Raw genomic sequence first — 12,483 nt, 5'->3', positions numbered from 1 at the left:
AGTGGCGTGACACGATTTGATCACATCCGAAATGAGGATGTTCGCGATCGTTATGGGGTGGCACCGATCGTCGAAAAATTGCGAGAGAGGCGTCTTCGATGGTATGGCCACGCAATTCGTGCTAACGAGAATTTACTTGCCAAGATTGGTCTGAACATCGAAGTCGATGGTAAACGACCAAAAGGCAGGCCGAAACAACGGTGGCTTGATACACTGGATGGGGATTTAAAAGCCTCGAGATTGCATCCAAATCAGAAAGAGCCAAATGTAAAAGGCTCTCGACAGATCCCTCACGAACTGCAGAGAACGCAACATTTCTTGACCTTCTTGGCACCATCTGTGGCATGCTGCCGTTCTGTCAGATTGTATACGGGTGCCCATAATCGTAGCACCTGTAACACTTGGTGGAGGCTATCCTTATTCCTAGCCAACATAGTACGCATTCAATTCCGATTTTCCTGCTGTTTACTTACGTGTTGCTCGACAACTTCCACCACAGCGAGTCTCCGGCCTCCAGAATTCGCGGAGGATATACCTTTCACCAGGCATTGATTAGCTCTGGACATTCACGCTGCTTGGCCTTCTTCACTTCAACTTTTTCCGTAAGAGACTCAAGATCTCGGATTTCAAGACACAGAGGCTCTAGATTCGAAACCTGAGCCTTCCCTCTCAATAGCCAATTTCCGCCTTGCAGACCGTACTCTTGTTAGTAGTGGTTGTCGGGTCTAATTCTTAAGGACTCCGCCACCATTCCTTTTCAGTATGGAAGACACTTCTGCTCCATCAACAATTTTTAAAGTTTTATATTTTTATGAGTAACTGCTAGTTGCCGAGCTACTGAAATTTCTTGGCTTGAGTTGTGACGTTACATAACATGGCGCGGGCTTTTCAGCCTGTTTGAATTTGGTTGATATCTAAAATACTGATAATTTCAAATACAGTTTTTTTTTCAAAAATGGTCTTGGATGTTTTGTTAGATTGCATCATAGAAGGGATTTCCGTCATTAGTGAAAATAAGGCGTGAGGGGGTCTGTTTTTCGACTCCTCTGTGTAGATCCTTAGCTTTTGATGATAGTAAGGTCACCTCGTACAAGGTGTACCTGTTTCCCGCGTGAAATGCCAAGGAGGACAATGAAATGTTGTTTCGTGCCTGGCAAAACAAATAACTCCACAAAAACCCCGTAGAAAGCTTTTTTGGCTGTTGCGAAAGGAGATTTTCGGAAGAATTAGATCGCCATCACCCTACGGAATCCAGTTTCCTTGGTGTCAGATTTAAATTGTGAGGGTCATTTCAATGTGAGTTAATATTGTTTAAACTTTAACTCCAATCTTAATTGATAATATACGATTGCGTTCGAATTTTCTGTGACTACTATTCAAATTCAAATCAAATCACGAGAAGTGGTACTGCAAAATATTCAACATGCCCAAGTGCAAATCCATTTTTTTGCGGCCTGTGAATCTTTCAGAAACGTACGTTTTATCGCCGTTCAGGTAAAAATATCAGAATTTGCTATTTAGCTTGTTACCACTACTGTCGAAGTGTAAAGTAACTTGAAAAAATATCCATTCACGCGTCAATTTCCTGCTTTCCTGTTAAAAAGTGATTAATTACTTGAAAAGTAACAAGTAGCAAACACCAAACCGGATGCCTTCACGTAGATAAGATTCAAATTGCTCGCTCGATGACGTTACCGAGTTTTCATTTCCGTCTTGTGAGAATTCAATTTTTAAACCATTATAATTAAGAAATGAGCATTCGATAATTTCGCAGCTGAACCTACTATTTCAGCGTAAAAATACATGTATTCATTTTCTAACGCGGGGAGTCTATTGAGACGGTGAAGCTTCGACACCTCCTCATCACTCAGAACACACGGTTATGGGGAGTTTTTAGAAGCAAGGAGGACAAAGACGAACTTCTCACGGTCGGGCTAGGTGACCGATCTTAAGAGGCAATTAAACGTCATAACTGCCTAAGACGTAAATTTTCTGGGGCCCAAGTCGGACAGCATAACGCAGGGAAGTGTCATGTCGGAGGAGGGGGATAATGATTCGACATTGGAGAGAAGCCCTAAAATAGCCAAAGTAAATCTCCACCATGCAAAACCTGCTTCTGCAGTAATTACAAGGGCAAATTTTAGGGATAACATTGAAATAATGCTAGCTCAACAGCCCTAGGTGTACCGGAGGCAAATTAATGCACCCCCGGTGGAACAAGAACCTAACCACAATGAGAAAGGGGGTACGAAAACCTTTCAACCGGGGCTGACAGAGGCACAAAAGAACAGTGATGATGTAAAGCATCGCGATTCGGGAAACAAAACGAAACAGATTCAGGGCATTTTGTGAAGGAATAGACCAAAACACAGAATCATCCAGACTATATAAAGCTATAGTCAAATGCAAGGCAATATCTTCTGCCTGTCTGAAGAAGAAAGATGGGACATTTGCCAACAATGAGGCGGACAGTTTACATTTGCTTCTCAGAGCTCATTTCCAGGGGTCCTACCTCACGGCGAAAGGTCCTACTACCTCAAAGGCAATAACAGGGGGAAAGGTAAATTGAAAACTAGCGAAACAGGTATGCTCGGACGATAGAGTAAGATCACACTAGACCAAAAAGTACTCTGGAATATACATGTTGCAAACATATGTCGGGAAGCCACAAGTGCTCTGATGACTTGCGAGTCAATAGCAGGGAAAACATGAGGATGCACCCCGAACATGTCGCACTAGATATGGTGAGACCAATGATTACCTAAAGGACGGTAACCTTGGCAGAACGGAACTAAGCAAAAGAGCCAGGAAGTTATATAAACTTTAAAGAACAGCTTGCGTGTGTATCAGCAAGGCAATGAGAAATTGCCCAACGGCATCCCTAGAGGTCCTACTGGGATTGACCTCCCCATCTCCATATACACAGATTAACATTCTTTCTAGAAGATATCCCGAATTATTGATACTAAAGGAAACTAACAACTATTGAAATATCACGTTGCTGTGTACCATCTGTAAGATATTCTCCGCTATTTTGCTTGGCCGAATAGCCCCATACGCCCAGAACATCATTGGCCCATGCCAAAGAGACTTCACTCCAAGTCAGCAACAAATCAGATTTTCTCTCTGCGGCAAGGGACGGAAAAACTGTTGGAATATGGACAACAGTTGCACCATCTATTCATCGACTTTAAAGCCGCCTATGATAGCATTCTCAAAGAACGCGGGCACGCGCAGAGACTTATCACGAACTCCGTCGAGCGGAGAAGCGACTTCACAGACGGAAAAAGGGAGCCTGGGAGAACCAACAAGTCCAAGTCCAACCAAGAACCAAACTACAGGGAGCAACCGCACCAGGCGCGGAAGTTTTACCAACAAGTCAGTAGGATGAAACCTTATACACCTCGATGCTCATCCTGCCGAGACAAAGAGGGAAATCTGATTTCCGACAGAATGGGCATATTGGAGCGATGGGTTGAGTACTTTGATGAGCTACTGAACAGCCAGAACATCGGCGAGTTGGAGGTCCCGCCAACTGAAGACGACGGACAAATACTGCCACCACCAAGTTTAGGAGAAACAGTCTGTTTAATTCATCGGCTAAAAAATCATAAGTCGCCAGGAGCAGATGGAATTACAGCCGAATTGGTTAAATATGGAGGTGACCAGTTACACCAAGTGGTTCATCAACTTGTGTTCAAGGTATGGGACCGCGAATCAATGCCTGACGATTGGCAACGAGGCATAATCTGTCTCATACATAAAAAGGGAGATATCACACAGTGCAGCAATTATAAAGGTATCACGTTGCTGAGTACCATTTATAAGATATTCTCCGCTATCTTGCTAGGCCGGATAGCCCCATACGACCAGAACATCATTGGCCCATACTAAAGAGGCTTCACTCCAGGCAAATCAGCACCAGATCAGATTTTCTCTCTGCGGCAAGCGATTAAAAAACTGTTGGAATATGGACAACAGTTGCACCATCTGTTCATCGACTTTAAAGCCGCCTATTATAGCATAGCCAGGGTAAAATGGTACACGGCCATGAGAGAATTCGGTATCCCGACGAAATTGATAAGACTGAATAGGCTGACCCTGACCAATGTACGAGGCCAGATAAAAGCAGCAGGATCACTCTCAAGACCATTCAACATCAACAACGGTCTACGACAAGGGGATGCGCTATCATGCGTCCTCTTTAACCTGGCCCTCGAGAAAGTGATCCGTAATGCTGATGTAAATGCAAGAGGTACGATTCTCTTTAAGTCCACCCAACTACTGGCCTATGCTGACGATATCGACATCATGAGAAGAACCACCCGAGACGTGCAAACTGCCTTCATCCAAATCGAGCAGGCGGCGCGAAATCTTGGGCTGCACATCAATGAAAGCAAGACAAAATGTATGGTGGCAACGTCAGCACAGAAGACGACTCAACCAACAACATCAAACCGCACTGATCAACCAGGAAGAATAAGGATAGGAGAATACAACTTTGAGACCGTTGATAATTTCTCCTATCTAGGGTCAAAAATCACAACCGATAACAGCTACTATGATGAAATCCGCGCACGGTTGTTGTCAGCCAACAGAGCCTATTTCAGCTTACAAAAACTGTTCCGTTCGAAACGTCTCACCATAGGGTCAAAACTCTTACTGTACAAAACAATGATCTTGCCAGTCCTCATGTATTCCTCGGAAACTTGGGTTCTTAGCAAGAAAAATTGCGAACTCTTGGCCGCGTCCGAGAGAAGAACCCTCCGAAGAATTTTTGGCCCCCTACATAAGGATGGACAATTCCGTAGCCTACACAATGACGAAATCTATGTGCGATACGATGACCGTTAGGTTGTGGATAAAATCCGGCTTAATAGGTTACAGTGGGCAACCCGGAAAGTCTATAAAGGCAATATCTATGGTAGAGAAAGAAGACGAGGCAGATCCTGCCTAAGATGGAGCGATGGCGTAGGCCAGGACGCCAGACAGCTTTAAGGGATATCGAATTGGTGGACCTCGGCGTAAAACCGGGATGTTTGGAGTTCGTTATTAAGGCAGGCCTAGACCGGATACTGGTTGTTGCGCCGTTGATGATGATGAAAGGATAACATGACAACAAGGTTTCGCTTCAATAGGTAGTTTGACACACGTTGGAGGAACAGGACAAACTGCGAAAGCATGGCATCCACTTTCGTCTTAAACCAGCATATTTCAAGCGAAAATCTACGCCATAGAAAAATGGGATTCTTTGTCCTCGAAAGGAGCTATAGGAGGCAAAACATTCCTATTCTAACCGACAGCCAAGTGGCTACTAAGGCACTTAGGTTCTATCAGGGAAATTCCAAATATGGCAATGCTTTAACAAATTGAACACGTTTGGCTCATTTAAAGGGGTCATCCCGTGTGTCGGATCCACGAAAACGATTTTTTTGGCATCAATTGTATCCGGGTATAGTGTAGAATATATGGGCAAAGTGATTCATTCGAAAACTATAGTGTTAATTACGTAATAAGTTACATGCCAGATTTATGTCGATCGCTGTAGCCCAAAATCTATCCAATGAAATTCTTCGAAATTTTCGTGATTTATTCAGAACATATTTCTACGGTCTGCAAACTAGAATAATTACGATTCATTCGGTAATTTTCTTAAGGTTTTGTGTAAAACAAAACCTTATTAAAATCGATTCAATGTCTGTCTGTCTGTCACACGCACTTTTCTCCAAAACGGCTAAACCGATCCGAACGAAATTTGGTGGACAGATGGGAACTATGAAAGTGGCATAAATATAGGTGAAGTTTAAAAGGGGGCTCCTCATACATCCAAAGGTGGGATTAAATAATTTCCGAAATTGAATTTGATGAAGTTTTTAGTCATGTGACCCGGAGCTGTCGTCCACTCGCCACTCCTCACATCTTTTTCTTTTTCTTCAGCCTTTGTCCCGTGCACAAGCGGGGTCGGCACGTCGTAATCGGTTTCGTCATTTTATTTTATTAAATGCCTGATCTGGGTGTAATCGCGCGTCAATCACAGAAAACACCAGTTGTTAAATGCCACTTCATCCAGGTAGCGTTAATGCGTGAAACAATTTCATTACACAATTCTCCATTGGCTGATAGCATTGACTCGAGGTATTTAAATCGCTGAGTTTTAACAAACGCAGTAACCTGCCCCTCCAGATATTTAAATCGCTCAGTTCTGGCAATGGCAGTAACCTGCCAATAACTGACCGATTTCAATATCTCGGGTCAATGCTATCAGCCAATGGAGAACTAAGTTAGGCTCCTCACATAGGGAAACACAAAACCTTTTATACCTGAAGCGTCAAGTTTCCGGTTTCCCGACTTGTTTTTCTTTATTCATTAAAGAATTCTTGAAAAGACACCAAAATTCACAAAAAAGTTTAACACCGCATCAAAAATCTAGCTTTTAATATTTTTTAATAATCCCAGTTTTGGAGATGGGTATATAAGTTGCTCTGTATTTCAATTATGAATGGTCAAAAAATTCGTATTTGTATCTTTACCACTTCTTCACAAAATTAAAAAAGACAAAAGCAAAAAAAGGAGCCTTCACACAGGATGACCCCTTTAATAAGATCTGGATACTATGGATTCCAGACCACATTGGGTTAGGAGGCAATGAGGCAGTAGACGAACTGGCTGGAGAAACAGCGATGCCGCTATACGGACCAGAGCCATTCTGCGGATATTCATGGCCACGATATTGAAAAATAAAGACGGCAGAGGGAACTTTACTGGTCGAGCTTACCAGAAATGGAACAGTCTAGGAGGTTCAACGGGGATACGAAATCAAACACTCTAAACATTGTTTAAACGTCACCAAAAAGAGCATCCGGATCAAAATGGGAATACTCATTGGTCAGTGCAGACTAAACTGTCATCTGGGAAAGCTAGATTCTGTGAGGAGAGTGATGAAACCTCCACACTTCTAGGACAATGTTCGGCACTTGTGCAAACTAGGTCCAGGCAACTGGGAGGATACTTAATACCAGATACCAGTTTCAAACACTTGCAAATAGGGGGAACATAATAAATGTTCTGTCGGTTATAGGTATAAACGATATACTATAAGGCCTACAAATAAGTTCTGTCGATTTTCACAATAGATGGCGTAGCTTCTTTTTTATTCCATTGATCCACATTTCCAAACATTCATTGGAAAGCTACTGTCAATAGGCACAAACGTCAGTATAAATTATTTAATTGAAATGTAAACAACAATACTTTTTTCATCAACAAAAATGGCCAATTTTGTACCAAATAATGTGTTTTTGCGGGGAGTTCTACTTCATTATTTCAATATGAAGAAAAAAGCAACCGAAAGTCATCGCATTTTGGTGGAAGTTTATGGTGACCTTGCTCTATCTGAGCGAACGTGTCAGAGGTGGTTTGGACGGTTCAAAAGTGGAAATTTTTACTTGGAAGACGAAGAGCGCGCCGGACGGCCAGCAATTTTTGAAGATGAAGAATTAGAAGCATTGCTCGACCAAGATCCATCGCAAACGCAAGAAGAACTTGGAAAAACACTTGGAGTCACTCAGCAAGCCATTTCCCACCGTTTAAAAGCAATGGGAATGATCCGAAAGGTCGAAAATTGGGTTCCGTATGAACTGAAGCCAAGAGACGTCGAACGCCGTTTTTTCACGTGCGAACAACTGTTCCAACGACAAGAAAGGAAGGGTTTTCTGCATTGAATAGTTACTGGCGATGAAAAGTGGATCCATTACGATAATCCCAAGCGTCGGGCAACGTGCGGATACCCGGCCATGCCTCATCATCGACGGCCAAAGCGAATATTCATGGTGAGAAGATCATGCTGTGTATATGGTGGGACCAGCTGCGTGTGGTATACTATGAGCTGCTAAAACCGAACGTCAAATGATGCGTTTGAGCCGCGAACTCAAGAAACGGCCGCAATACCAGGAAAGGTATGATAAAGTTATTTTGCAACATGACAATGCTCGTCCACATGTTGCACAGCCCGTTAAAACATATCTAGAAACGTTGAAATGGGAAGTCCTACCCCACCCGCCGTACTCTCCAGACATTGCTCCTTCTGATTACTATTTGTTCCGGTCGTTGCAGCATGGCCTGGCTGACCAGCACTTCTCCAATTAGGACGAACTCAAAAAATGGCTCGATGAGTGGATAGCGGCCAAGCCGGCCAATTTTCGGGCGCGATGGTATCTATGAATTGCCTGAAAGATGGAAGAAAGTTGTGGCTAGCGATGGGCAATACTTTGAACAATGAATGTATAACCAATTTTTCACAATAAAGCTTCAAATTAAAAAAAAAACCGACAGAACTTATTTGTAGGCCTTATATATCTGATTGAAATTATGCGGTGTTTGCAACGATTAATTATTTGAAATAATAAAAACATGTTGTTTCTTTTTCGTTGGTGTGAATGTTTATTCTTGCAAATACCGATATTTCGGGAACCACTTGTTCCCTTCATCAGTGTTAACAACTTGTTAGCACTGATGAAGGGAACAAGTGGTATTTGCAAGAATAAACATTCACACCAACGAAAAAGAAACAACAAGTTTTTATTATTTCAAAGACATACTATAGTTTATAGCTACACTATAACCAGTTAAGAGGTACAATAATTGTTTTAGGGCGCAGTGCAGCTTCCCTTGACAACATCATTATTAAGGGGGGCTGACATTTTGTTCGAGACACCACAATTCTTAGGCAAAGCGGGATTCGGTGTTATTTACTTATTTACGGATAAGAGAAGAAAGCAACTTATAAACCGATAATTATAATATCGATACAGTCCAACAAATGATTCTTTTATCACAAAGCTTTTTCATTGCTCATTCGCCGAAGTGATCGAGACGACCGTTACTGCCAATGCCGCTCGGCTAATCTGCATTCCGCCCACAACTGTACCGACCATATCAGACGGCTTCTCCCCAAAAAAGCATTGAAATAAATGCCAAGGGCAAATGTAGAATTGCATTGAGGTTCAACCCCGAAATCACAACAAATCGCAACAGAATGATTGGCTGAGCAGCTCGAATCAACAAATTACAAACCGAGGGACGCACAGCATGAGCCGGGCTTCAACCTTGCAATCACTAAAAAGAAAACAAGAACAAACGACTAGAGTGATTAAGAAAAAATTAATCATCGGGGAGCGTCCGCTCGTACCCAGAGGTGAAAAAGGGCAACGACATGGAGCCCCGCGGCCATAAAAGCAATGATTCGCCTGGTCTAGATCGAAGTTCCGCGTTGCGGATATACTTACACGATCGTTCTTCATATCCAGTGACAGCAATTCCTAACCACCGCTTTTCCTCGTCGTTCCAGCCCGGTTTGTCCTGCACTAATTCTTGAGGTCGTCAGCTGTTTTCATCGGAACAAACCATTTGCAAGGCGGAAAAAATCACAACGGCACCTCCATTTCTCACACAATCCCCGTGAAAAAACTGGCCGGTGTCGAACTCCTACGAACCGCTTAGACACGAAATCACGGAGTATTCCCGTGAGTACAGAAATATTTTTGCTGCCACACTTTACATAAAGCACACAAATTCTGAAAACAGCAGACAATCCGAAAACGAGACGTCCATGTACCACACTCACGAAAAACTGCACAACGAACGGCACTAATTTACAGGAAACTTTTGCTTCCTTTCCGATGCAGTTTCCTCTTTTCCTCCCACTGACATTAGAACGGTGAAAAAAAAAATAATGCACAACATTCGCAGTTTGTGGCGACGCGATTTTCCGGATGAAAAAGTTAATTTCGAAACGCGATTTCAACGTTCAAACGCATGAATTGTAATTTCCAGATTGCCGTCGTGAAACCCTGAACGTCCGTTTCGAATGAATTGTACGAAAAATTACAGGAAAACTCGCGATAGAACGAAATAAAGGAATAAATAACAAGAAAAGTACGACGACGACAATCGACGGCTGGCTGGTTGATGTCCGCGACCGCGGGTGCGTTCGATGCAGAACATGCCAAGTTTGACAGCTTTCAGATTCCAATGATATTCCAGTGGCGATACCAAGTGGAAGGATTGTTGGTTGCGTTCGGTTGTACATTGTTTTAAAACCTTTAATATACGGGAATATTATCTCATTTGGTGGTCGTTGAACTTCTATGTACTTAGTACTTAGTTCATATTAATTTTATATACACAGTTATCATGTAACAAGCTTACGAAATATTGAAATTTCTGCGAAGTAGCTACACATTCATATGCAGTAAAGTACAGTCAACACATCCTGCTCTGCATCGTTCAGATCCTGAAACTGGAAGTAGATCATTTCCTTGTGATATCAAACGTTATTAGCCATACATGATTCTGTAACTTATAGAAATCAGACTATCGGGCCGAAAGGCATCTTTACATCGATAAAGGGTTGATTCCAGTTGATTGAATTTAAATGTTGAGGTTTCTCAGAAGGTTATTTCTGGTACATGAAAAAATGGCGCCATGATGATGTCAGTCAAATGGCTAAGCTCCCCTTCATAATATGCAAAGCGGGCAAGCAATGAGCACGATTTGTTGAGAATTGTGAGGCGGAATAGGAAAAAATGGATATTATTGACAATCTATCAAAGTGTGCCGATCGTTTTTATCACCAAAAGTGAAAAGAATTACTTCAACCCTCAAAGGCTTTTAGAATTTTTTCCTTACTTATTTAGTTAAAGTAGAGTTATTTTATTCGTCAAGCAAAAGCAAATTCACCTTTTATATCATATTTAGTGTTAAAAATATAAAGAGTAAGAGAGTTCAATTTTTTTTTGTGTCAAAAAATTTCTACATTTCAAAAATTGCAACAAATGGAGTTAAGTCGGAATACCTAAAGCTGGGCGCCTCGGGTATAAAGATTTGTGTTCATCTTAAGTGAGGAACTTTCTATGCATTCATACATAGCTTAGAATACAAAATATTCTTTCACATATTGCCTAAATCCAAGATATATTTCTGTACATATTAAAAACGTAAATTTTGTGTTAATCCTAAACAAATAAAAATTGTTTATTATCATACGCTGATGCATACATATATATGCATCTAAATTGATCGAGCGTTTCTGAATATTTCCGCTTTAGGTATGTACGAACAAACGCATATATAATGTATGTAAATTGGATACCGCTGGTACCAACGTACATTCTTGTGTACATATCCATCTTTTAGACAATACCCGCAAACTTCATTAGCATACATATATATTACAAAATAAGCACTGAAGAAGGACACATGTTTGCTACCTCAACATAAATAAAATTCTATAGTTTAATCGGAAACCTTTCCTTTTAATAGTTTTCTTTTATACATATATATGTCTGTTTAAAAAAATTGATCCTGATATACAAAGAACCAAAACAAGCTAAAAAACGAAAACTAAAATTTTCCCATATATGTTCATTTTAAATGACGATGACGTAAAGCACGTGGTAATACCAAATCCTCCGCTTGAAATATATGATAATCGATGGTACAACAATCCAATTTGGATCTAAACCTTGAAGGGCGTTAAAACTTCATTTTAACGGTACACTTGGAGGGAATGTGGTCAGCATTGCTCACTCATAACTAGTACACTGGTTTGACTTAGGCAATTATTCACAGCTTTGTCGATCGGCACACGACATCTATTATAGTTACGAAACAAATCCCTTTGCCACCAGTGAAATTCGAATTGCATCAACCTAGGCTTCTAACCACTAACATCAGTTCCATATTTATGTTGTCCGAAAACGCCTTTGAGTCCGATCCACCTTCGATGACGTAACAGTAAAAATTATCAAGTTTTTAATTCTAAAAGACTCAGAGCCATTTGTTGGCCCTTCTTTTCTTTTGGTGACTACGCAGAATATGTTTTGTCAAAAGCAAATTTGGAAACTATATGATCAGCACGCATCAGAGCTACCGGATGTTTGAACAGGGATTTCCAGATGGACGTAGGACTATCAGATGAGTCGCTTCTTCACGTCCCAATGATACCAATCACCCCTATATGCTGCTTTTTGTTTCAAATTTAAATGGAAAGAGGAAAGATTTAGAATAGCTACGAGTGCGGGAGAAGGTGTAGTTTCGTGTTATTAGCAAAGTTCAACTCTAATGGACCTTATTATCATGTTAGCTTGTAGTCAACATATATACTAAATAACATACTTAACTGTTGGCACTACCTCATCCATCCTTGATAATGTGGGTAGCATATGCTGCCTCCCTCCGAAAAATTACTGCCAGCCATTCCAGTTATTCTAATTTTCATTATGAATCCGTTACGAAGGCATCAACTATAGATTACCAGCAGAGTTACATTCAAGTGGTTAAATAATTACGACTTCATCGTCCGCAAATTGTTGAGCGAAGACCTTTGTATCCTGGTAGAGCCAAAGCAAGGTGAAAACGTTGACAGAGGTCATAGCAAGAGATATACCCTTAGAACCCTCTAAGACATCCTCTTCTTAATACAGG

The 12,483-nt window shown here is 41.3% G+C and overlaps 1 protein-coding gene across 1 annotated transcript in view; it reads right to left on the bottom strand.

The window, feature by feature from the left end:
• Positions 1 to 10,000, bottom strand: part of LOC119659976 (E3 ubiquitin-protein ligase arkadia-C) — a 33,693-nt gene extending 23,693 nt beyond the window's left edge. Inside the window, exon 1 of the mRNA XM_038068342.1 lies at positions 9,285 to 10,000. The gene's annotated coding sequence lies outside the window, so the exon portion shown is untranslated. The remainder of the gene's footprint in view (positions 1 to 9,284) is intronic.
• Positions 10,001 to 12,483: the final 2,483 nt, after the last annotated feature.

This window comes from Hermetia illucens, chromosome 6 (genome assembly GCF_905115235.1).
Source record: "Hermetia illucens chromosome 6, iHerIll2.2.curated.20191125, whole genome shotgun sequence".
NCBI classification, from domain to species: domain Eukaryota; kingdom Metazoa; phylum Arthropoda; class Insecta; order Diptera; family Stratiomyidae; genus Hermetia; species Hermetia illucens.
Note: the sequence above shows the minus strand (reverse complement) of the source record. Positions and strands in the feature narration are given on the sequence as shown.